Source organism: Macrotis lagotis, chromosome 1, assembly GCF_037893015.1.
Source record: "Macrotis lagotis isolate mMagLag1 chromosome 1, bilby.v1.9.chrom.fasta, whole genome shotgun sequence".
NCBI classification, from domain to species: domain Eukaryota; kingdom Metazoa; phylum Chordata; class Mammalia; order Peramelemorphia; family Peramelidae; genus Macrotis; species Macrotis lagotis.
In genome coordinates, this window is record NC_133658.1 from 846,293,623 (window position 1) to 846,319,112 (window position 25,490).

At 42.8% G+C, this 25,490-nt stretch overlaps 1 pseudogene; it reads right to left on the reverse strand.

The window, feature by feature from the left end:
• The window catches only part of LOC141508670 (protein arginine N-methyltransferase 1 pseudogene), a 101,802-nt pseudogene extending 86,500 nt beyond the window's left edge, over positions 1-15,302 (reverse strand).
• Positions 15,303-25,490: the final 10,188 nt, after the last annotated feature.

The window sequence follows — 25,490 nt, forward strand, 5'->3', positions numbered from 1 at the left end:
TATCCACTGCATCATCTACCTAGCTATTCAACGTGACAGTCCTTCAAATTCTTGAAATCAATCATCAGGACCTTGACTTCTAGAAGAAGTTTTATGTTGGCCGTAGCAAGGTTTCAATTTCAAACAAATGTTAATTCTGACTTCATTTATTCAACAATAATTTATTAATTAAACAACTACTATGTAGGTAATGTGGTATAGTGGACAGAAGGATGACTTGAAACCAGGAAGACTTGAATTCAAGTTCTGCCTTTGATAAATATTCAAATGTCACCCAGTCAATCTATATCTTATCCTACCCATAGACCTTTAAGTTTCTGGAAATATAATCATATTTTCTCACTTCTTGTATCCCTTAGAGAGTTGAGGATGGTTCTCAGGAAATATGAACAGCTGAGTTAATAAAGAATCAATTAATTAATCAAGAAAAATCCACCTTTCCTACAACTAGTTTCTTTTTTTTCTCAAAATGAGAGTTAGCCATGTGGACAACTGACTCTCTAGCAGTCCAGGACTGGGTGCTTATGCCTTTTTTTTTGATTATCCCTTCCAAGAAACACATGGAAATTTTACAGCATCCTTCTAAAAGACAGGTAGCTCAAAGAAGGACATTAACTGAGGAAGTTGAATTTTAGGGGCTATTAAGATATTCAGTGGAAGCTATCAAGTTAGGCACACTATTTCACCCTCTGGAGCCAAAAAAAAAAAAAAGAAATCACAAAATATGAGGTTTCCCCTGCTCCAAATATCCTTTAAAACACTCTTGAGAATTAGTATCATTCTGCAGTGAAAGATCTTAAGGGACAAGGACTAAAGCTGCTCTTTCATTTGCATAATTAAGCTCCTAGATGCAGATTGACAACTTTTCTGTAACTAACAGTCTTAGAGAGTTATCCATAGTGTGGAGACAATAAGTGACTTATCCAAGGTCAAATAACCAGTATTTGTCAGAAGTAGGTTGATACTGGATTGGATAGAGCACAGGGTCTGGAGTCATAAAGATCTGAGTTCAAATCCAAATTCAGACATTTACTAGCTGTGTGATCTTAGGCAAATCCCTTAATTATTGCCAGCCTCAATCTCCCCAACCATAAAATAGGAATAATAATTGCATCTATTGCTCAAGGAAGCTTTGAGAATCAAATGAGTTGAGATTTCTTTAAAAAAAACACAGCACATAGTAGGCATTATCTAAATAAATGCTTACTTCCTTCCTCTTCCTCTGTCCATCATTAGATCTCTAGCCTCTATGCCACAGACTTGCAAAATGACAGGAGTATACCAGATGACCTCTAAGGCCCCTAGCAGCTCTAAATTTATGATGCCAAGATCCTATGACTTCATGGGAGAGTTTGCAGAAAATATACCAGGGTAAAGCATGATTTTATAAAAATCCAACATTCCCTCTCCTGTTGGCAAACATCTACACATTCATAAAGGATATTGACTAAGCAACTGCAAGGTCTTAAAGTCAACAAAGGTTGGCTCTTTGCAATCTTCCCTGTATTAGTCACCGATTGTCCTTGGATCATCTCTGAAAGATACATTGCTTAGCCATTGATGATATGTGGATTAGCTGATGCACCTCTTTTATTCAAGCAGACCCTGTCTCTTCCTCATAATTGATAGGAGAGCAGTTTTATTACTTTACCCTTTTCCCTATTCAAAGGGGAAACACTGGAATCATTTGAATAGGCTTTGGTGATCTGATAATCCTCCCTGTGAGAAAAAAAACACCCAAGTTCCAATAGCACAGGGCCACTCTTCTAGTGGAGATGGTCCAATAGACACAGTGTATAGGAAGAAGGTTCCATGTAACTCGGTAGGGATAATTGTTCTCTATCCTCCTTTATGGACTACTACCTAATACCCTTCCATTGATTACTATTTGTGTGTGTGTGTGTGTGTGTGTGTGTATGTGTATGAGTGTGTGTGTTTATGTACATCCTAATGTACCCAGCCTCTGGACTATACTATTCAGACATTCCTTCCCTGAAACTCTCCCTGCAAGGCTAATGCATCATGGTGGTGATCTGCATTCCAGGTGTCTCTCTCTCTCATTGTACCCAAACCCACTGGCTAGTTCAGTCAGTTCAGTATTCACAGGATCTACAAATCCATGAGTAAATGCAAAAATGAAAGGTCAAGTGTCTTCTATTATAATCTTTATTCAATACTTTATCGAAACTTGGTGGTGAGCCTGTTTGCTTAAAGTACACCAGTGAGTCATAAGCTGAGACATATCTGTGTCTTGGTTCTCTCTTACCTGTCTTTCCTTACTCTCCCTTGCTGGATCATCATCAAAATCATGCCCACAAATCCGAGATGTCACTAAAAGAAATCCTGGGCCTTATTTTCTTCTCTGTTATTTAATTTAGTGATCAACAGATAGGTCCTGATTCAAATAATGCTCCAATCATTTGAATAATCCTTCAAGTAATCCCCTTAAGTGACTACACAATTGGAATTGCACTATTTGAAGTTAAAATCATGTAAAACATGGCAATTGATTCCAAGCAAATGAAACTATGCAGAATGGAGTTGAGTAAGGTCCTCCAAAAACCTAGCTATAATCAGTTTCTTTTGTTGTTCAATCATTTCAATCATATCTGACTCTGTGACTATTTAGGGTTTTCTTGACAAAGTTACAGGAGTTGTTTTCTATTTTCTTCTCCAGCTCATTTTACAAATGAGAAAACTGAGGGAAACAAGGTTAATTGGCTTGTCTAGAGTTACACATCTAATTTTTGAGCCTGAATTTGAACTCAGGTCTTCCTGACTCCAAGCCCAGAGTTCTATTCACTGAGTCACTAGTTGCTTCCAATAAGTTCCTATAGGCTCAATTATCATATTTACAACGATGATCTCCAGCTTTAAACAGCCTGTCTTAGTCTCTCTCTCTTGAGTTCCATCCCCTGAGATGTCTTGCAAGACAACTCTTGGAGGCCTTTGAGACATTGCAAACAATATGTCCAAAATAGAACTCATTTTCTTTCCCTGAAAACCCTCCTTTCTAACCAAATTTCCTTTTACAAACAAGGGCATCACTGCCCTCCTGGTCTTCCTGTATCAAAACCTATGTCATCCTAGACACTTCCCTAGCACTTACTTCACATATCTAATCTGTGGCAATCACCTCATTTTTATCTTCACAGCATCTCTCATCTGCTTTTCTCATATGCTTTCTCTTTCATCCTGGTAAAGCAGACATCCTGATCAAGGTTCTTCTCAACTTACTCCTGAACTATGGCAATAGCCTTCCAGTTGTCTCTCCTTACTCTAATCCACCCTCTACCCAGTTGGAAATATAGGTTTTACTAAAGTGTAGGTCTGACCATGTCACCTCCCTACTCAATAAATTCCAATGGCCCCCAATATCTCCAGGATTAATATAAAATTTTATTTTTAGCATGGAAAGCTTCTCACAATTTGACTTTGTTATACTTTATACTTTTTTTCTCTCCAGGTATTTTAAGATTCATGTTGGAGCTTCTAGTTGGAGTCCACTAATAACTGAGAAACTTGGGGGGGTGTCTTTCCTAGTTAATTCAGAAAAACTCTTAGAACCCTAAAATCTCAGAATTGGAGTAACAATTTACAAGCCCAAACTCCAACTTAAAATAGGGATATCTTGGATAACATCTCTGATACAGAACACTCAAGGCACTTCTCAAATATTTTCTATGATAGTCTTGTTACTGAAAATGAATTATGTTCACAAAAGAAGAATGGCAAACTACTAAAGACCATAGGAAATATTGTTCTAAAATACCAATAATAAGAGAAATATAAATCAAAATAACTCCCATCTCACACCTTTTGCCCAGCAAATTGGCAATGATGATAACAAATGAGAATGTTCATTGGTGGTGAAGTTGTGAAAAGGTAGGCATATTAATATAATGTTGATGGAGCTGTGAATTGCTCTAATTGTCCTTGAAAGCAATTCAGAATGATGTTTAAAACTGATGAAAATGTCCATATTCTTTTGATTCATGTAAAATGAAAGGTGCATATATATATATGTATATATATTTATCAGCATTATTTTTTGATGACAGCAAAGAAATGGAAACCAAGTAAATGTGCATTAACTGGGGAATGGCTTAACAAATCACGCACACATATGTATATATAAAACAAAAAAAATGTGATGAATCCAGAAAAGCAGAGGAAGATTTATATGAATTGAGGGAAAGTGAAGTAAGGAGAATTAGGAAAATAATATACACAATGACTACAATAGAAACGGAACAAAAATAAAATAATCAAAACTGAATGTTATGAAATTTAATGGGTATTCTTCACTCCCAAAGATATGAGGATGCACCCATTTCCCTTCATTATAGAGGTGGAAGACTACAGTTGTGGAACACTATTCTAGTGTTATATTTGGTTGAAAGATTGGTTTGTTCTTCTGAATTTATTTTTTAATTCTATTTTAAGGGAAGGGAAGAGAGAAAAGGTATGTGAAGAAACACAGATGATGTAAAAACAAAAGGTATAAATTGAAATAAACTTTTTAGATAAGATCTTAAAATTGATAGAATAAAAGGAATTTGTCTATGTCTCCTCTCTCTATATATATACATTCATTCTCATGATCATAAGCAAATCTTAATGAAGTTGGAATTTGGATGAACCTTGGGATCATCACTATGAATGTGTCTGGGACCATGGTTGTATTTGAAAACAGGTACAAGGGATTGAGCTAAATGTATCTTTATACTGAGGCACATCCTTAGAAATTTCAAGGATTCAAAGAAAGTCAAAACTAGAAGAGATTTTAAAAGTCATCTAGACTGCTGCTGTTACTATATATAGATGAAGAAATTGAGGTAGAGAAAAGAAGCATCTTGTTCAAGGCCACATAATTAACAAGAGGCAGAGTTGATATTGCTAGATCTTTTATATGGGTTGGGTTCCGTTGGAAGTTATTTGATACTTCTTCTAACAATAGAGTTTTGAATAAACATAGTTCATTAAGGGTTCCAGTTGACTGACTTTTAACTAGAGTGAGTGAAGTGTTCTTCCAATGGACTCTCCCCTCCCTTAGTGACAAAGGGAGATTAAAGCAGTCAAAGCTTTCATTGGACCATCTATCCAAGGAGATTAGTTCTTCTTAAACCCAGACACACACAAAATTCTCACCAGTTAAGTGTGCTGGCTGGTACCACCCTCCCTTTTAAACCTTATCTTGAACTTCCTGAAAGAATTGTACAACTCTGTCTCTCCTACATATTCACTTTCATGCCTACCATATTTCTTATGTTTCACCTGTTAAATTCAATCCATTGTCTAACAATCAACCCAAAGGCCACCTTCCACCAAACTTCCCTGATTCACATAGTCAAGACTTTCCTTTTACAACTTTGAATGGCATTGGTTGCTCCTTTCTCCTAAATCCATTGTTGTGAAGACAGGATTAACATGATTTAACGACTGATTGGCAATGGGAGTTGAAAGATGGGGAAGAGTTGAAGATGCTTCTGAAGTTCTGAACTTGGATAGCTGGGATAATGTTAGTACGTTCAACTGAAGATGGGGCAGTTGTAGAGAAGGAGACATGGAAATGTCTTTTCATTTCCCTCTGGAAAAAAAAGAAGTTTTATACCAACAAAATACAATAAAGATGACAATTTATTGAGAGTTTTCTGGGGACAGCCAAGAATGAGGGTGACCTTTTCCTTTGTCCAGTGCAGCTAATTTTTTTTTTAACCAGTGATTTTGTTTGATCCTTGGAGTCTTTCTTAGAATCAATCTCAATCCTCAAATCTTATCCACTGCCAATTCTTAAGGATTTTACCTTCACATTTCTCTAAGACCTGCACCCTGGTTCAAGCCTTTGCCATCTCTTGCATAGATAACTACAATACTTTCCAAACTGGTCTTTCTATTTCCAGTCTCTGCCTCTTCAATTCATCCTCCACTCAGTTCTGAAACTGATACTCCTAATATATGTCATTCCCTAACTCAAAAATCTGGAGTGGCTCCCTATCACCTCTAGGTTAAAAATATAAACTCTTCAGACTAACATGTAGAGCCCCTTTCCACAGTATAACTCCTGTCTATGTTTCTCAGTCTTATTTCATATTACTCCCTTCATATATTTTCCATTCCAGTCAAGCTGACCTAGTTTAGGCATCTTCTGTGTGACATCTTATCTCTTACCTCCAAGGCTTTGCTTAGACTGAAGCCTTTAACTGGGGGATTAAGTGAACCCCTTGCCTGGCATGCACTCCCTCTTCACTCCTTGAAGAATCCTAAACTGCTTTCAAAGTAAAGAATAGAGAAGCTACAGAAGCTTTCCCTGATCTCTCCAGTTGAAGCTTTCTTCCTCTGGAAATCACTCCCTAATCTTTGTGTATATCAAACATCTACTCTTCTTCCTATCTGTTGTACCACTCCCCCATTCCCTTCATCGCCCAGTCTATAACCTCCTTGAGGGCAAAGAGTGTTTCTTTTGTGTCTTTGTACTCTCAGCCCCCAGCATACAGCCTGGCAATAGAAAGAGCTTAATAAATGCAAATGAACTGAATCAGTTGTTCCTAACTGTGGGCCTTCTACCCCTAGGGAGGGAGGGAGGGCTGAATCCATTAGTGTACCAGCCATCTCATTAAGTGACTCAGTGCAATAAATAAGCAAACACACCTTCAGAAGAGGAATAAATTATATAGGTATTACTGGGTTTTTTTTCAAATGCATATAGAGGACATTTTGATTAATAAAATCCAAGTTCATTTATAAGCATTACTAGGTCTATAGCAGCTTTTATCCCAGTTAATTGTCATAATCAAGAGAAAGCTTAGTCCATCTACATTACGTGGGAACCTAAAGGATAGGAACCACTGACTGAGATGAAAGCATCAACGGTGAGTTTATCAGATTTGCAGATGGGGAAATGAGAAATTAGGAAGCATAACTAACAAACAGAACTGTGATCTAAAGAGATCTCTACAGGCTAAAAGGACCAGTGGCTGGGGGCCATTAGAGACGGTGGGAGGGGGTTAACTCAGTAAACAGGCTGTGGTTTAGTAAACACAGAGGACTCCACAGGGAAATTTCCAATCATTAACCAAGCAAACAAGCAAGGGTCAGTAACAATAAAGGAACCTCGAAGGGCAATCCAGAGACTTCACTTCAGTAAATAAACCGGGTTGGGTAAACACAAGAGAGGTAACAGTGCAAGAAGAGAGACTTTGGGAGGTCTAGACTAAGTCTGCCTTCTTGCCGCTTTTTAAAAATATCAATCCCTATTGGATAAGGTATTCTAAGGGACAGGCAGCCAAGTCTGCTGATTATATTCAGAACAATCTATGGAAATGAGATAAGAATAAATGTAAAGTCCTACATGAAGGTTCAAAAAATCAACCAAATAAGCACAAAAAGGAGAGACTAAACCTGGCAATAACTCATGACAAAAATATCTATAGTTTTTTTTAGTGAACTTCATACTTAACAGTGGTCAAAAACATGACAAGGCAGTCAGGGAAGCTAATAGACTGTTAGTGTTCAATAAGAGAAACCAAGTGCCTCAAATGAGAGAGGTGAGGGTTCTCTAATAGAGAACCTTCTCTAAATTCCCTTGTCAAAATATATATGGAGTGCTGCATTTCAGTTCAGAATACCTCATTTTAAGATGGAACTTAATTTGGCTGGTTGGAGGCTGAAGAGGATCTATAGGTTGCTGAGCGGATTGAAGATTAAGAAATAAAAGGATTTGCTGAAGGAACTGGGGATATTTAGGGTGAAGAAGAAAAGACTGAGGGAGCACTTGATTATCTGAAAGAAAGAAGGATTAGATGTTTTATCTATTAGACTGTAAACTTCTTGAGGGCAGGGATTATGTCACCTTTAATCTTTGTATCCCTTGTTGAATTTCTTGTTGAATTTGTTACAAACAGGAGATAAAAGACTTATGGGCAGAAAGAATTTATGACTAGGATTGCCAACAAAGAAATGAGTTTCTTTGTAAGACAGCTTCTAATCATTCAAGTCTTCAAGCAGAGGCTGGATGTTAGAGACATTCTAAGAAAAGACTCCTGCTTCAAGGATGCATAGGAGTTAGTGTGCATCAAGGGCGCCTTCAGTTTGGAGATTCCAAAATTAAAACTTTTCTAATGTATTTCTAGAACAAAACTTTTCAGGATAAATGTTTTCAGCAATATTGTCCTTTATATAGAAAACATAGTCAGCTTTTACTTTATGTAAGTGAACTGAAGACCTGTAAGGAAAGGAATTTTTTATTAATTCAAATTTGCCTGTGTAGTTGGGGGAGAGAAGAAGGCAGACTGGAAGAGGCCCACAAATAAGACATGCTGGGGCTGGGAGCAGAGGAGAGAGGAGAGGAAGGAACACCCTGGTACAGAAGAAAACATTGGGACAGACACATGGAATCTAACACTGAGTTAGACAGGAAAAGACTGGAGCCTTGAGGGTAGGGCTGGGAACAGACTGATTCCCAATACCCAAGCACTGACCAATGGATGACAGATACGCAAGAATGAATGTATAGGCAGAGGGGTGGGGCAAAGCCAAGATCTTCCTTATCTCTTGAAGTCTCAGGACATTAATTCCCCTACCCTCTCTTCTCCCCCAAACCCCTATATTATGGGGGTTTTTCTAACCATTCTTTTGCTTTCACTTGAAGGCTGTCTTTGTGTGTGTGTGTGTGTGTGTGTGGTGGGGGTGTGGAGAGTGTGGAGAGACTTTAGAATTGGAGTTTAGGGGAAGGAGTGAAGATAGAGCACACTACTGTACAATAAAGATAAAAAGTTTGGGGGAAGTTTATTTGGAATGCAGATTTCCTTCAATATTCTTTTGGAAAAGTCAAATATGTGTAATGCATATTTACATAAAACAAAAATTGCCTTAAGTGTAAATAACACAACTCATAGATATGTCATAATGTTTTATGAGTCATCCTAGCAAAACAGATAAGGAAGTGCTCAGAACTCAAGAAGTCCTGGATTCAAATCTTCTTTCTGATACCTGATAGTTATATGACTTGATTTCTTTGAACCACAAAGAACTTTCTGAGATTCTACATTATACAGGTGATGGTCTGTACTTATGGGTGACCTTGCAACATGGGAAGTACTCACAAGTCCTTGGTGCATTGAGGTGTGTGTTGAGGAAAGTGGGCTGATCTCTAAAGGCGGTGACCCATCTTTGTCCAAAGGAAGTGAGGGAGAGTCCTTTAACTTTGAGGAAAAAACAATCTCTTAAAGGGTTTTCTAACCTCTACAGAATATAGAATTATAATTGGAAGGGAACATCAGCAGGCTAGTGAAATGGAGAGTGTTAATGCTAGAGACAGAAGATCTGGGATTGAACCTGAGTTTTAATCCTATCTCTCTCTGCCTTTGACTAATTATATGACCTTGGGAAGTCACTTTGTCTCTGTGGTCCTCAGGTTCCTCATTTGTAAAATGAGTGTATTAGAGTAGATGATCTATTATCCTATGATGGTTTATAATCCTATGATGCTAGCTATAATTTAACCCAGACTTTGCTATAGAAAGGAAACTGAGACCCACAGTGACTAAGTAACTTGCCTAAAGTCATATAACTATTAAGTGACAAAGCTAAAAACAAAATTCCTCAAACTCCCAACTCCAGAGCTTGCACTGCCCATTTTCATCTTTCTTCTCTACCCTGAACTCCAATCTAGCCTTCACAAGACTGCCAAACTCCTCTTTATTGTAAATAGATATGGCCATTATCACTTCTCTGCAGAAAAATGGTTTTAAAGGCCCTTGTCATCCTTAGTTTGCTAGTCTTATCTGATATTGCTCTCTACCCCCTCTTAATTTTTTTTTTTCAAGGCAATGGGATTAAGTGGCTTGCCCAAGGCCACACAGCTAGGTAATTATTAAGTTTCTGAGGCCAGATTTGAACTCAGGTATTCCTAACTACAAGGCCAGTGCTCTATCCACTGAGCCACCTAGCTGCCCCAACCCCCTCTTAATCTGCAACTGAAGTGAACTAATTTCTGTTCTTGAGAACTTTCCAAAGTCTACAGCTTTGCTCACACTGTTACCTATTCCTGGAATGCCCTGCATCCATCATAGTAAATGTCCAGGTACCACTTAATCTTTCCTTATATAAATTCCCCTATATTTACTGCATGCTTCCAACTAAAATGCACTAATCTGCTCTTGGGCACTCTCCTAACTACACACCTTTTCTCACACAGTTGCCTATTCATGGAATGCCCTCTTTCCCTGATCTTTTCCTGTTGACTTCCTTCCAATCTTATGTTAACTCCAATGCTCCTCCTCCAGTTTTCAATCCCAGCTCACCCATGCACTCATATAATAATTTGCTATTTCTGTTAGTTCTTATCCCCTTTCCCATGCACTTACATAAATAATGTTATTCCTATTAGTTCTTATCCCCCTTCTGAATCATCTCAAGCAGCTAGCAAAGTACATAGTATACAGCAGGTGTTTAATGATTATTGAAGTGGATTTAAAGTGAATTGAATTGAAATGGACTCATTTAAAAAATAATAAAAGAGAAGGGAAGACAAGGTAGGAATCACTTTGGAAAGTTCTCAAGAACAAAGCTAAAGATAGATTGGAGTAGTATCCAAGTTTTCTGTGGGGCTTTAGAGCAAAGGTTAGAATTCAAGTTGTCATGGTTTTATTAGGAAGTCCGGTGAAGCCTAAGGACATTTCTCAGAATAATGTTTTTAAATGAAAACCATAAAATAAATTGGATTACCAAAAAAACCCAATTATATTGAAATAGTTAGAAAAAAATAATTAAGTTCATTGACCCCAGAGAAAGAAACTTTACTTTGGACTAATCCATCAACTTTTCTGGTTTGAGATTTCATCTCCTTTCAATTAGGAGAAAAGTCTTTAAAAATAACCAAATATCTGACAATAATAACTGATATTTTTGTAGAAGTTTATTTCCAAAACACATGTGATATGTTATCCCAACAAGGGGATACAATGGACATCATTATTCCCAACTGACAGAGAAAGAAATTGAGGGTCAGAGGCTGAATGATATTTTTTACCATGCTGACTTTGCCAGGAGTGGAATTTGAATTCAGAACTTTCTGATTCCAAGTCCAGCTGCTGATGCACTATATCGCCCACCCCTAATACCAATGTTAGAGGTAGGAAAGGCTTAGTTCTCAGTGCCACTGCATAGGCAAATCTTCTCTGCCTCAATATATACACATTTCTCACAGGAACCTATCTAAAATACCAATGTTGAAAAGTGATTTTTTTTTTCTTTTTGCTGTAGAGGCAATGGGATTAAGTGACTTGTCCAAGATCACACAGCTAGTAAATGTCAAGACTCTGAGGTCATATTTGAACTCAAGTCCTCCTTACTTGAGGGCTGGTACTCTATCCAATACCTAGTTGCCCCTGACAGTGATTTTTAAAACTTGGTTTCTGATTATCTATAGTTATTCTTTATGGAAATTAGAACTAATTCTTCCCAGACTCTCCTATAGGCCTACAATGCACTCTACCCTTTAGAAGTTGAGATTCCTCCTATGGGATTCCCTTCCTGATCTCCCAAGTTAATATTACCTTACCCCTCATCATATTATTTCAAAACCTGTTGATCTGATTTTAATGTTGCAGTAAAATATAAGTTTCTTATGAGCATGGGCCGATTTTGCTTTTGTCTTTGTGTCCCCAGTGGCTAGCACACAGTGACTTGCACTGAGTAGGTTCTCAGGAAAATAAATGCTTGTTGAATGTGACTAAATGGAACTCCCATATAACACAGGAGCTTTAATTGATCTTTATAGCATATTAAATGATGCTTATGTTGTGCTTTATGGTTTGCAAATACCACTTTATCCTCCTTACCACCTTGGCATGGTGGAGTTATTATTATCCCAATTTCCAGTCCAGAGTCACAGTGCTAGTAAGTGCCTAAGACTGGATTTGAATTCAGGTCTTCTGACTTGATTTTCCTGGGGTCAAGAAAATTACTTTATTGGTTGACCTGAACAGATCACAACCGTTTCCTTTTTCGGGAGAGAGTTCCCTATCACTGAAGAGCTTCAGAGATTGGATGGCTAAACCCATTGTTAGATGGGCATTAGATTAGGACAGAGAGACCTTCTGAGACTCCTTCCAAGTCAGTAAATTCATGTCTCTGGAATCTCTAAGTTTCTCTCACTCCATCTATTTGTATGTCTGCCATGCAGATCTGTGTTCCTTTTCACAAGAATTGTCAATCAAAGAAAGGGTCATTGGGTTGCATATGACTTGGGATACAAGGCAGCCTAGATTTAGAATTCTCCTTCTTTACAAAACACAGTTAAACCCAAGCACTAATAGGACTTTGACTGAGGTTGTGAAATTAAACCAATAAACAAAAACCTTCCCCTTTCCCCATTATAGGAAAATAGAACAAAATATGAGAGCTAGAGACTCCAGAGATCATTTAATTTGACCTCCTCACTCTACATATGAAAAAAACCGAGATCCAGAGGAGGGAAAAAGGACTTAGCCAAGGTCACACACAGTGAATCAAGCTGTATGTATTTGGGAATTCCGTTTGGGGGAGAAAGCAGGGAGGGTTTTAGATCTTGGATAAACTTTCAACTTAGGCAAAAATGAAGAGACTCGCTTTCTCCGAAGTGACTTGCTTATTATATCTCAACCTAGCCTTTAGTAATCCAATTCATCTCAGGGGCACTGTTTACTATACTGGTAAAAATCTCACTGCTCAGCAGAGTAATGATTGAAGAGAAAAAACAAAGAAGAGCCGGAGGATTGGCCTTAGAAGTCACTCTCCCCACCGGAACTTCCCGGACTGCAGCAGTCTTTTGCCGGCCAACGCTTCTCCAACAGAAAGGAAACCCCAGGGACTTGGCAAGGCAAAGTTCTGCTGGGGGTCTGCCTCTCTGTTTTCCTCTCCCGGGGTGTGACACGTCCGAGGAAAAGAAAATTCTAGCCCCTGCATCTCTCAAACAGTCCAACAGGGTCTTGCAGAACCACTCCCTCTGATTGCAGTGAGGGCTAATCTGGCAACTGCAATGAGCGGGCTGGGTCTTAGCATCTCCACAGCGCCGAAGGGCTGGAAGCCACCAGATCCCGGCCCCGGCGAGGTCTCCTTGGAGAAGGCTGGGTGCTCCTGGGCTACTGGCCCAGAAACAGCGAGCAGCCCCTTAGGTGCCTGTATACTGTGAATGTATGACCGGGGCGGGGGGGGGGGGGCAGAGAATTCGGCTCTGGGAGGTAGAGCCGGCAGACACCGAGATGCATACAGCTCTGGTGCCACTCTCTGGGTAAAGCGAGGCATTACTGCTAAGGAGTCTCAGAAAAAAAGTCCTAGGCGAAGTATTAGCTGAAAAGCCAGTGGTCATCAGTGAAGGATGAAAGTAAAGGAGATTGTCTCCCTCTGGGCCCCTTGGGTTCCCTTGGGTCGCTCAGCTTCTACTCCTCACTCCCCCTCCCGATAAAGCCCATACTGTGACATGCGGCAGGATTCCATGACTCAGGTTTCTGCGGCCCATTCTCTCCGGAAAATTCTTTGGGAGAGAGAGTTTGAGGAGGCAAGGCCATGAGGGAGCCGGATTCTCTTAGCCGGGATGAAATCCTTGCTCCCCAGATGGCAAGAACGGAGGACAGTCGGGATCCAGCTAGATGGTCATTGTTCGGAACAGGGGACTGTAGGGGCAACTCTCAAGGGAGAGACCTTGTGCCTCTGCGGGAAAAGGGCAGCCTAGCTTGCTCAGGGCGGGGCTGGTGAGGCTGCGAGGAGGGTACCTGGCATTGTTAAGTTGCAAAAACTCGTTAGAAAGAGAAGCCCAGGGAAGGAAACTAGAGCAAAGGTAGAGGCAATCAAAGCGTGGAGGAATCTGAAACTGTTCAACTGCCCCCGGAGAAGTCCAAGCCTCTGGGTTCCCTGTCCATCTCAGGGCTTTCTCACAGGTCCCTACGGACAACGTCCAGTTAGCCCCAGGGGAACGAAAATGGTGCTGCAGGAGAACGCGCTGGTGTGGTCCAAGAAAATCAGGGCTTTCCAACTAGGGTCAGAATGTGTCTTTAGCCTCAGATATTGGGGTGGGGGGCGGGGAACACGAAATCTGCTCGGCTTCTCTCACCTAAGGGTTAGGTGCTGGTGGTCGGTGCGCTGCACTCTCCTCCAAGAGAGATGCCTTACAGAAGGAAATCGGGTCGGCATCTCCGCTACGGACAAAGTTTGGGGACACCAGCGGGCTCCCCTCCCCTCTCCATCCCCGATCTCCCGTCACCCCGGCCCCCGCCCTCGCCAGACTGAGCCTGAAACAAAGTCCCTTCACAGCTGCCGGTACTGCCGCTGCAGAAAGAGCATTTGCTGCAGGCTTTGAGAAAGGGCACTTTGAGGGGGAGAGCTCCGGGCTGGGGGAGGGGAAGGCGAGGCGCCGGCTAAGGGGCTTCTCCCCTGACGCCCCAGCGCCCGCCCGGCAGCCCAGAGGAGAGCAGGGCATCGCCCCAACAGTCAGCTCCTCTCCTTCCCCAGTAAAGACTAAGTCTTTACTGCCCTCTCCCTTCACCCCGCCACCGCGCCCCCAGACTGTTCGCAGCCCCCGAAGGCACCTGCAGGGCTCGGGGGGACCGGGGTAAGGAGATAGGAAAGAGGGAGGAGATGACAGGAGGGCTCCTTCCCGGGGCCGGGCCGTGGCGAGGAAGTTTATTGAACATTCCGGTTTGCTTCCCAGACCCCGCCAGGCAGGGCCAGGAGGCCAGGGCGTCGGGGATGGCGGTTGGCATCCGACGCCTCCCGCCGGCTCTGGGGGAGCTCAGCCCGCTCCGGGCGCCGGCCGGGCTCCCGAGAAACCGGCTAGGGGGTGCGGTGGGGGAGCGAGCCAGGCAGAGCCCGGAATAGACGGGTTCCCCCCATCCTAGCTCTCCCAGCGCGCCCGAGCCCAGAGACGTTCTGTTTTGTTGTGTCTCGTGAAGCAGGCTCCTCGACGGGAAAGGGGCGACGGAAATACCCCGAGGAGGGAGGGGGCCCGAGCTGGCAAGGGGCAATTTCCCCGGCTGAGGCCCTGAGGGACCGGGAGATCTGGGAAAGTTTATCCGGGGAGAAGCCCCGGGAGGCGGCGGCGGGCACCGCAAGCGGGTCCCCGGTGCGCCCCGCACGCTGCCCGGGTTTGCAGCCGGGGCCGGGGCCGGGGCCGCCGGCGGGGCGGCGCGGCGCGGCGGGGCTGGCGGCGCCCGAAGCTGGCAGTCCAGGGCCGGTCTGGCACTTACCGGTGGCCGAGGCGGTGAAGAGCCCCCAGCAGAGCAGCAGCAGGCGGCTCCCTCCAGCCCGCACGGGAGCCCTCAGCCCGGGGTCGCTCCGCACTCCGGGATCGGGGCCGCCGCAGCCCCTGGGCTCCCATCCCGCCGAGGGCTTCATGGCCGGGCCGGGCTCGGCGAAGGCAGGCTGAGGCTCCGACCGGGCGGAGGAGGAGAAAGGAGGTCAGGAGAGAGCTTTTTTTCTGCTCGGAAAAATCCCTAATACGTGGAAGCCCTGAGCTGCTGCGGCTGGAATGAACCAAGTCTCGGCTGGCTCGGGGAGAGGAGGCTCCGCTCTCAAAATGACTCTCTCCAATCCGGCTTTGCAGGATCAGCGGCCGAGGGTCCCCGGGGAAAGGGGAGTTTTATTATCCCGGGGATTAATCACTCGCCCAGCCCGTTTCGCGCCCCCCCCCCCACCTTCCACTTCCCCACTCCGGGAGGGGGAGCTTTCGGAGGGGACAGGGCTGGAAGAGGGGGGAACTGCAATAGGGCTTTCCCACCTTATCGGCGCCGCCACCCCACCCCCAACACACACAATAAACCACAAATTACGTCTTAAGGGTTGTTTATTCGTATTTGTTTTAAAATGGACTGGTTTCTTCTCAAGTTCGGCCTCCCTCTCTCGCCCCCCCCATACACACCCATAAAGGACAATTTCCATTTCTTAAATCGTCTGAGAAACGCAAGCGTGCATGTATACACACTCGCCCACACTCACGAACACACACATTGACACACTCACCTATGCACTCATTCACACACTCATCTAGACACCCATTTGCACACACACACACCCATTCACATTCACACTCGCGTTTAGGTGCAGGATCACACATTTACACATCCATACACTCAATACGCACACTATTTAATAATTACAAATGCTGTCTGGGAAAGAAATCAGCCTATTCTCTCCCCGGTCTGGATGGAGACGGGGATGGGAGGTGGGGGCGGGGGGAGGACAATGTCTGAATCTGAGAGCCATAGGGGCCGAGGGGTCTTGAACTCATCACTTGGACCTCGAAGATGTTCTTCAAGATGCGATACTAGAACAAGTCCCTTCTCCGAAAGGGGTTGTCGGGAGGGGGAGGGGAGAGAAAAGAGAATCTCTGCCCACCTTTTCTCCCCCCGTTTCCCCGATCCACTCTGTTGGAGGGGTGGGGGGCAGGACCCCAAGATAATGGCTAGAGCTCAAGGAGAGAGCTCGCTGGTCCCTTCCCCAATCTCTACAAAGTGCAGACATTTTCAGAGCTTTCCTAGTGGGGCCAGGGTGCTGGTGGCCAGAATTGGAAAGTTACCCAGGAAATTTGCACAATTTACCCTCAAGATGAAATGCCACCCCCACCCCCACCAGGGCACACATTCACACGCCCGCGCGTGTGTTCAAACACACATACACAAACACATACACACAAACACACGGCCCCAGTCCAAAGGAGCACACCATCGGGGACCTGGCTGGAAAACAAGTTTCTCTGAACCGGGTGCAGCCCTGCCTGCAGATTTTGACTACCTCCTTCCATTCTCACCCCCATCTCCCTAGCTCTGTATCTAGCTCCCCCCCCCCCCCATTTTGGCTTCTCCCCGGTCACGATGGCTTCTTCCAGTTCTACGCCAATTGCTGAACACTGGGGGGAAAGAGTTGGGGGAGGAGGGATGGGAGAACAGAGGGAATGAGAGAGCAGGAGAAGGGACTGGGGGCATCGGAACCGGAGCAAGGGGGAGGCAGGTGCGATATTAAAGGATGACAAGGAGTGAAGGACCTGGCTAGTCAGACGGGGGCGGGGGGCTGAGTAGGGAGCTCAGGGTAGATGACTGGGGATGATGGGGAGCGGAGAGAGATCAAGTCCGAGAGGAATTGAGTAGGGCCAGGAGCAGGGGAAATTCGGGTTGTTCAGTCTGATGGCCGAGGAAAAGGCTGGGACTACCCAGAGACCAAGGGGAGGGATGCAAAGTGAAGCCTGGTGGCTTTGGCTTCGACCATAGACACCTAGGCAGCTAGGGGAGTGGTGACCAGCAAAACTCCGCTCTCCCGGCCCCCCGGTTTCTGTGGTTTCCCTCTGGGTGGGGACAAGACCCAAGCTTGAGTGTCCCCCTAAGGATTTACCCCACTACGGTTTCATTAAGAAACCCTCCCGCGCCCCCCACCCCAAGATGTTCCGGCTCCTTTGAATGAGCTCATCTGACAGCTGGGAGACCATTTATACTCGGGGCTTACGAATCTCCCCGGAATCGCCCGTTTCTCGTCCTCCCCTTCCCCCCTCCCCTGCTAGCCCCCTTCTCCCTTCGGCTTTTCAGGCCGCTCCCGCCGCCAGCCACTGAGCGGCTGCCAAGAACCAGGGGCCAAAGGCAGCTCCGTGAAAGACTCGCTTTATATCCCTTCAAACTCTCGGGGCCCCATTGAAACCAACTTATTGTCCCAAGGCAGAGGGAGCTCAGAGGGAGCGGGGAATCAGAGGGGAGGGCTCGGCGGGACTTCCCATCACCCCCTCCTTCTTCCCACCAACCCATCCTTCCTGTCCCAAAGGGACAGTCTAGACAGCCGAGTGGGGGAAGGGGAAGGCTATGGAGCCAGGGAGACCCCTCCCCAAATATCTTTGGGGTTTAACCCTAATCAAGAGGCAAAGAAACCTTCGTAGCCTCCCCTGGAGGCGGAGTGAAGATGCAGGTTTGCCCCCTTCCAGACAAACCCTCTCCCAGCCTTAGCTTCTGGACTTAGTCTTTTTCACCCAATCACCTCTTCAACATCTAAGGAGATGCAGTGGATCGCTTTTCTTCTTGGGATAAAGGAAAGGAGGTGCCCTTGCGTGGTCTGAACTCGGGTCAGAAGGGTAGAGGGAGTTGAAAAGACAGTCCTTTCAGAGACTGAGAAAGCCTGAGATAGGAACAGAGAGAAGAGAAATAAAGGCAGCAGTGACAGAGTCAGAGTTACAGCCAGACAGTCAGACAAGACAGACAAAGAGACAGATAAAGAGCTCGTGTAGAGCTCTAGCCTCATGCTCCAGCCCTAAGCTGCTTTCCACCCAGTTACTCACACTAGCAGAGAATCTGCTCAGCTCTGCCACTACGGACAGCAACCCTGCTTGAGCTGGGAGCTGCCAACAGCTGCAATTTCCCCCAGAGAACACTCCCCAGAAAACATGGAGGACCTAACAAGCCTGCTCATGGACCTGAGGGCTGTGCTTGGGGGGGGGGGGGAGAAGAACCATCTAGCAGACAATATTGATGGTGTTTCTCAGCCATCTCCACCCTAGAAGATCAGTTTTCCTTGGATCCAATCTCCCAGCTTATTAGATACAGTGACTTGCAGGTTGCTGGCCTTAGAACCAAGCTTCTGGGGTGCATTCCCATCCTGAACCCTTGAATCCCTGAAGATCTTTTTTGTTCTGGATGAAAAATGACCATGAGCTCTGTTCTCATCATAGTATCACATTGCAAAAAAGCCCAGTACAATGCAGTGACTCACCATGATAAGCCAAATATCCGGATAAGATCGATGTACACTTTGGAAGGAAAACAATTACTTGAGTGCAAGAAATGGAGTTATTTCAAGAAGGACAAGCAGAAGCTCTGCCCAGAAAATTCATTTTGAAATTGGGGGCCCCATCCTGAAAGAGGATTAGGAGAGTTAAAGTGCCTTTCCTGTGTAACTCCAAAAACAAGATAGGCTGCTATAGGGTATGGACAGGAGGAAAGGATTTCTGAAGGGGAGGGGGAATAGGAAAGGAAGAAAGAAAGAAAGAAAGAAAGAAAGAAAGAAAGAAAGAAAGAAAGAAAGAAAGAAAGAAAGAAAGAAAGAAAGAAAGAAAGAAAGAAAGAAAGAAAGAAGAAAGAAAGAAGAAAGAAAGAGAGAGAGAGAGAAAGAAAGAGAAAGGAAAAGAAAGAAGAGTGAAGAGAGAAGAGAGAAAGGAAAGAAACAAAGAAAGAAACAGAGTGGAAGAAAAAGAGAGAGAGAGAGGAACAAAGAAAAAGAGAAAGAAAAAATTAAGTGAGGAAGGAAGTGAGGTGGGAGGTAAAGATGGAAGAGAAAAAGAAAGAAAACTAAAGGTAGCCAGAGCCTGTTAAGAGGTCACAGAATAAAGGGTAGAGTCTCAGAAGGGGAAGTCTGACTGGGCTGGGAATTGGAGAGAGAAGTTTCTCAGCTGTCAGAATGATCGGACAGTAGCCTGGATTTCTCAAGGGAGGGGCTGTCACAGCAGTGACTCCAGAAAAGATGGAAGAGGGCATTAATGAGGAGGTCAAGAGCAAACCATGGAATGCAGAGGGAGATGAAAAGGCCTCCCTGGGAGTTTTGGCAAACTGAGCTCCCCTTCCCTTCATGTTGCACATCCTGTAGTCCTCCTGAGTTCTACAGTTCTGCCAATGGGCAGGAATCTGCCAGCAAGCTCATATTCGTGAGGGGAAATGCTTCCTCTCCCACTGTGAAGGAAAGATTTTCATAAAAATGGTGTGCCCTGCAAATGAAGTAGTTGTTTTGGGACTCAAAGAGAAGCCAGGTCATATAGCTCTTCCTTCTAGCTAGTGGAGCTTGATCTCTTCTCAGCATTCCACTAGGGTCATGGCCAAGGGTACTGGGGCTGATGGGTTGCCCTCAAAAACCTAACCTCATAATCCCAGGTTTGGGCACTGAAAAGCAAAGTATCTGAGCTTTCTTATCTCAGCCACTCAAAGAAATTTTGCAGAGGTAGGATTGCCTGTGAGGCATTCAATCTCCAGAGAAATATGCAAAGCATCTCTTATAAAACCATGGTGGAATAAATTGTCCACTATGCCACTCAATGTCCTTTATCAAGAACTGACAGCATAGATTCCTGTTTGAGTTAAGTTCTGAAGAGGTGAAGAGTGGAGGAAATCTGTGAAGAAGTTGTGTGCTTTATCACTCAGTAAATAACAAGGTAGTATATTAACATTCTGGTTTTGTTTTGTTTTTAACAAAAGCAAAAGGAAAATCTCTTTTTCACCTCAGTAACTAGTGAACTTATGACCAAATTTATTGCTCATATATTATAATAATTTGTTCCATTTTTAGAGGCATGGCAAGAGAACAGTTTCTTGGGGAAAGATTCAGGGGTTTTAATGAATAGCAACCTCAGTATGAGTTAACAGTGTACTTTGACAATAAAAAATCAGATAAAATAATGAATGTCCCTGGGCTGAGTTGAGAGTGACTTAGTGTCCAGAATAAGATAAGTAAGAGTACTGTTGTCCTCTAACATGGTTAGACTTCATCTGAATCTCAGTTCTGGGTACTATATTCAAAGAGGTTGGAGACAAGCTTGAGCAAATACAGAGCTATGTAAGGGAGGCTATCTACTACGCTTTACAAGGAATACTTGAAGAAACTGAGAAACTTTAGAGTCTGAAAAAGAAGCTACCTGGATGGGGCAGGATGTGTTAGCTGGCTGAAAATATTTGAGAGGTTTTAAATGTTTTTCTAATCCCTAGAAAACAGTACTAAGAGCAAAGAGATAAGGAATAGGGGAAATTTGAAAAAAGTAGATTTAGGCTTGGTATAAGTCAATCAGTCAATAAATATTTATTAAACATCTACTATGTATCAGACCCTATTTAAGCACAGGAGGTACTAAGAAAGACAAAAACAAGGAAATTACATTCTAATAGGGGAGACACTATCCAAATAACCATTAAGTGCAAGATATATAAAGTGGAATTAGGAGGCAAGGAATCTGAGCATCTAGGAAGATTAGAAAAGACCCTTCTAAACCTAGGGTAGAATAGATTGTCTATTATGTAACTCAATGTCCTTTATTGCATAACTCACAACATAGATTCCTGTTTGAGTTAAGTTCTGAGGTCTGAATGGATGAATCTTGAAGGAAGCAAAGAGAGAAAGAAGGTAGAGGTGAGAAGAGAGAGTATACCAGGAATGAGGAGTAAAAGGGGGCATGGAATTGGAAGATGGAATACCATGACCAAAAAACAGCAAAGTTGGGAAGAATAAAGTATTAAGAAAACTTGTCAGTAAGGATGGGCAAAATAAAATGAGCATAACCAAGAGAATAATGTCAACAGTGACAGCAATATTGTTCAAAGAGTAACTCTGAATTATTGAGGTATTCTGAGTAACATGAACATGCAAATTGACTATGAAGGACTTATGGAGATGGAACCCACATATAAAGAAAGAATTGCTATATGGAAGTATGTATTGTATGGCTGCACATATACATATATATCACTGTTGGCCCTCTCTAATGTGGGGTTGGGGGGTGGGAGGAACACAATGGGAAATTCAAAATATAACAAACAAGTTTTTTTTTAAATAAAGGGAGGAAAAACTTTAATCGTCAGAGGATTTTTATTTGATCTCAGAAGTAATAGGGCACTATCTAGGTTTATTGAGTTGGGAGGTAAGAATGGCGTGATCAGATAATCACTTTAGGAAAATCTCTTTGGTAACAGAAGAGGAGAGCTTGGAGTAAGCTTAAGTTGCTCAAATCAGAGACAACAGCCAGTCCACTAATTTAGCATCCAGTTGTGAGGTCATGAGACCTAGCACTAGGGTAGCTGCTGCATGAGTGAAAAGATATGTTGTGAAAGCAAAAATGTTAAGACTTGAAAACAGATTGAATTTGTGGAATGAGAAAAATCTAGGATGATGCCAAAGTGATAGTGGTCTTCTTCATAGAAATTGGAAAGTTTGGAAGAGAGTAAAAACTTTTCGACAATTAGTTCCATCCCATCAATCAATCAATCATTTACTAAGCACATGCTATATGCCAGACCCCTGTGAAATGAAGTACCTTGAGAGGTAGTAGGCTTCCCCTTATTTGAAAGTTTTCATGAGAAATATGGTCACTTGTTGGTCAGGTTGCATAAAGGATGTCTGGTCAGATATAGGTTGGACCAGATCACCCAAGAGGATCTTTTCAGCTCTTGGATTTTGTGATTCTATGACCTATCACTTCCAGTCCTTTTTGCTATATGCTGTTGCATGACATTCTTATTGTTTTATGAAACACTTAGCCTCTAATCTCTCTGTAAATACTGGAAGGAGCTATAGTTTCATCTGGCCCTCAAAATATGGTAACTCCTTCCTTCAAATATATGAGGTAACCTATCCATGACTTATTAGATAAATCCTAGAGATTAAGCAACTTGCTCTGAGTTCACTGCTAATGCTTATCATAGACAGAATTTGCTCCCAGTCTTCTGGATAGAATTTGCTCCCAGTCTTCTGGAGTCCAAGCACAGCATCCTGACCATTATACCATACTGTCTTTAACTGATAATTTGAAAAAAATCCTGTCCCAGATAGAGAACAAAACTTAAATTCATTCACATTCATCTCTGTATTATCATCCTTCTGTTGGGGCAGCTAGGAGGCAAAGTGGGTCGAGTACCAAGCCAGAAGTCAAGAGGGCCTGAGTTTAAATCTGTCCTTAAATACTTACTAGCTGTGAGACCCTGAGTTGGTCATTCAACCCTGTTTATTTCAGTTCCTTATCCTTAACATGAGCTGGAGAAGCTAATGGCAAACCACTTCAGAATCTTTGCCAAGAAAACCACAAAAAAGGCTACAAAGAGTCAGATACTAGAAATAACTAAAACAACAAAAATTGTCTATCCAATATAAACCTTAAAATTTGCAGAGACAGATTCTGACTGCATAAACCACTTTGTTGCTGTGAACATAAATGTCTAGGCAAATAGTTGATTGGGGTCTAGTGAAAATGAACTCTAGAAGACATGGGTTCTAGTCTCAGGTCTGTCATTTACTGGCCTGTGTTTCTATTTTCCATCTGCCAAATGGGGATAATAATCACTGCCCTAGCTGCTTCCCTGGGGAGGGGGTATTTTGAGGATCACAAGAGATAATGGATATAAAAGCATTTTGAAAAGTTAAACATGTCATAAAAATGCAAGGGATTATTACAGCTATCATCAGACAAGAGACATGCCAGATATTCAAAGGTTTGAAAAACAAAAATAAAGTTGCCCTCCCTATATTCTACCTCCCTTCCCTCTATGTCCCCCCTCCCCTCCCAAAGAAAACTCAACACTGGAACTTTAAGGTACTGAAGACTGTTGAAGTTCTTATCCACCGCCCCTAAGAAGTACTTGTTCAAAACAGCTTCATTTCTGGGTTGATAGATATGATGATACCTCCAGGAAAAGCTCTCCCTTAGAGAGATTTCTGTAGTTGTATCTCTTTCCTGCTCTGCCAGTTTATCATTTAAGGAAGTGTTTACTAGGCAGCCCCATTTGGACTGCTTCAGATTTCCATTGATCCTTTTCCCCCACTTACTTCTTGGTAAGGGCCCCATCTCCTCCTCCCCTTTCCAGATTCCCTCACATCTACAAGATGAAAAGAGGCAGAGGAAAGGAAGAAGGAAGACAACAACCAATAAAATAGAGGTGAATAGAAAAAGACCGATCCAGACTCCTCTCACTGGACAATCCTGAAAACAAAGAGTATGGAAAACCCGAGTAAAGTCTACTATGTTTCATTGAAGGACTAATCCTAACTATCATTATCCATAATCATCAAGCAGGTAACAATAAAGACATGATTAATGTGAGGATATGGAAGAGCATATTGAGTATTGGATCCAAAGTCAGAGGAACTGGGTTCAAATTCTGGTTCTGAAATTTAATCTCTAAGTGACTTTGGAGCAGTCTTGTTTGTGCTTGTCCAACAGTGTGTCCCACACTTAGTCTGTGTCTAATCCCTTGGATCAGACCTTGGAGGTCTTTTCTAGCCAAGATCCATGATTCTTTTTGAGATTGTTCTTATTATCTGGGAGACCTGGGTTCAAGATCTGCTTAATTGGTTATTGAGACCAAGCCAAGTTCAGAGTGGGTTCAAGTTTCACTCTGGTAATAATCATGTGACTCTGGGCAAAAATGCTTCAGTCTCCCCATATGTAATATGTAAAGGTTGAACTCAGTGGTCTCTAAAGTTCCTTCCTGAAAATGTGATCTCCTAATAAATTAACTCCTGACCTACTCTCTAAGACTAGATTACTGAGATCGATTATGGAACTGTCATTTTAAAGAATCTGCCAAGAATGGCTAGATTTCTAGATCATTGCATGTTTTTTTCCCTCACAACTCTATACAATAAGCAGGGATAAGTAGTGGGAGAATGATTTTATTGATATAGGGAACACATACATGTAGTAGTATTCCCATTGACGGTCAGCACCTTCTCTGCAACCTAGAATCTTCCAGAGGGCCCTGGAGAGTTCCCAGTTAAGTGACTTGTCAAAATCACTCCAACTAGGATGGATTAGAGGTGGGGAACCAGATCTTCTCTCTGGGACCTGCTTTCTATTCACTGTATCATGGAGCCTTGGATCATATTATCCCCATTTTATAGCTCAAGAAACTGAGATAAAAGATTGAACAGTTTTGTACTCCAACTGTTGGTGAAGTTGAATTGAATGGGGGCAGCTAGGTGGCGCAGTGGATAGAGCACCAGCCCTGGAGTCAGGAGTACCTGACTTCAAATCCAGCTTTAGCCACTTTATAATTACCTAGCTGTGTGGTCTTGGGCAAGCCACTTAACCCCATTGCCTTGCAAAAAGCCTAAAAACAAAAAACAAACAAAAAAAATCGAATTGAACTAAATCATAATGATCTCATGGGGTAATGAAGACTGTAAAAAAAGCCACTACTTTTATTAGCTCTCTCCCACCAACATCACCATATATTTCAATATTTAGAAATTCCCTTTAGGAAAATTATCATAAGAGTTGGAAGAAATCTCTAAGGTGGCAATGGTTGGTAGAGCATTGAATTTGGAGTTTTTCACCCAGACTTGAATTCTAGCACTGTGACTTATCTTTGTGGTCTCAGGCATATTACCTCCCCTGTCTGGATTTATCAGCAAAATCAAGGGCTAGACTAGAGGATCTCTAAGATCCTGGTTAGCTCTAAATTCTGTGATATTAGGCTATATCATCCACCAGAGCAGGAATCTAACCTCTACAATGAGTAGTCATATTCTTCCCAAATACCAAAGGCAATTTACTACCACCTTGGTGAATGCATCCAACTGGATAGCTCTAATGATTAAAAATGTTTTTATAGAGCTAAAATCTGTCCCTCTGCCACTTTTAATCACTACTCCTGGTTCTATCTACTGGAGTCAAACAGTACAAATGTTTTCTTAAAAAAATTTAGAAATATATTAATTTTTTAAAATTTTCCAAATGCATATATTACATATATATAAATAGGTATACATATGTACACACACACACACACACA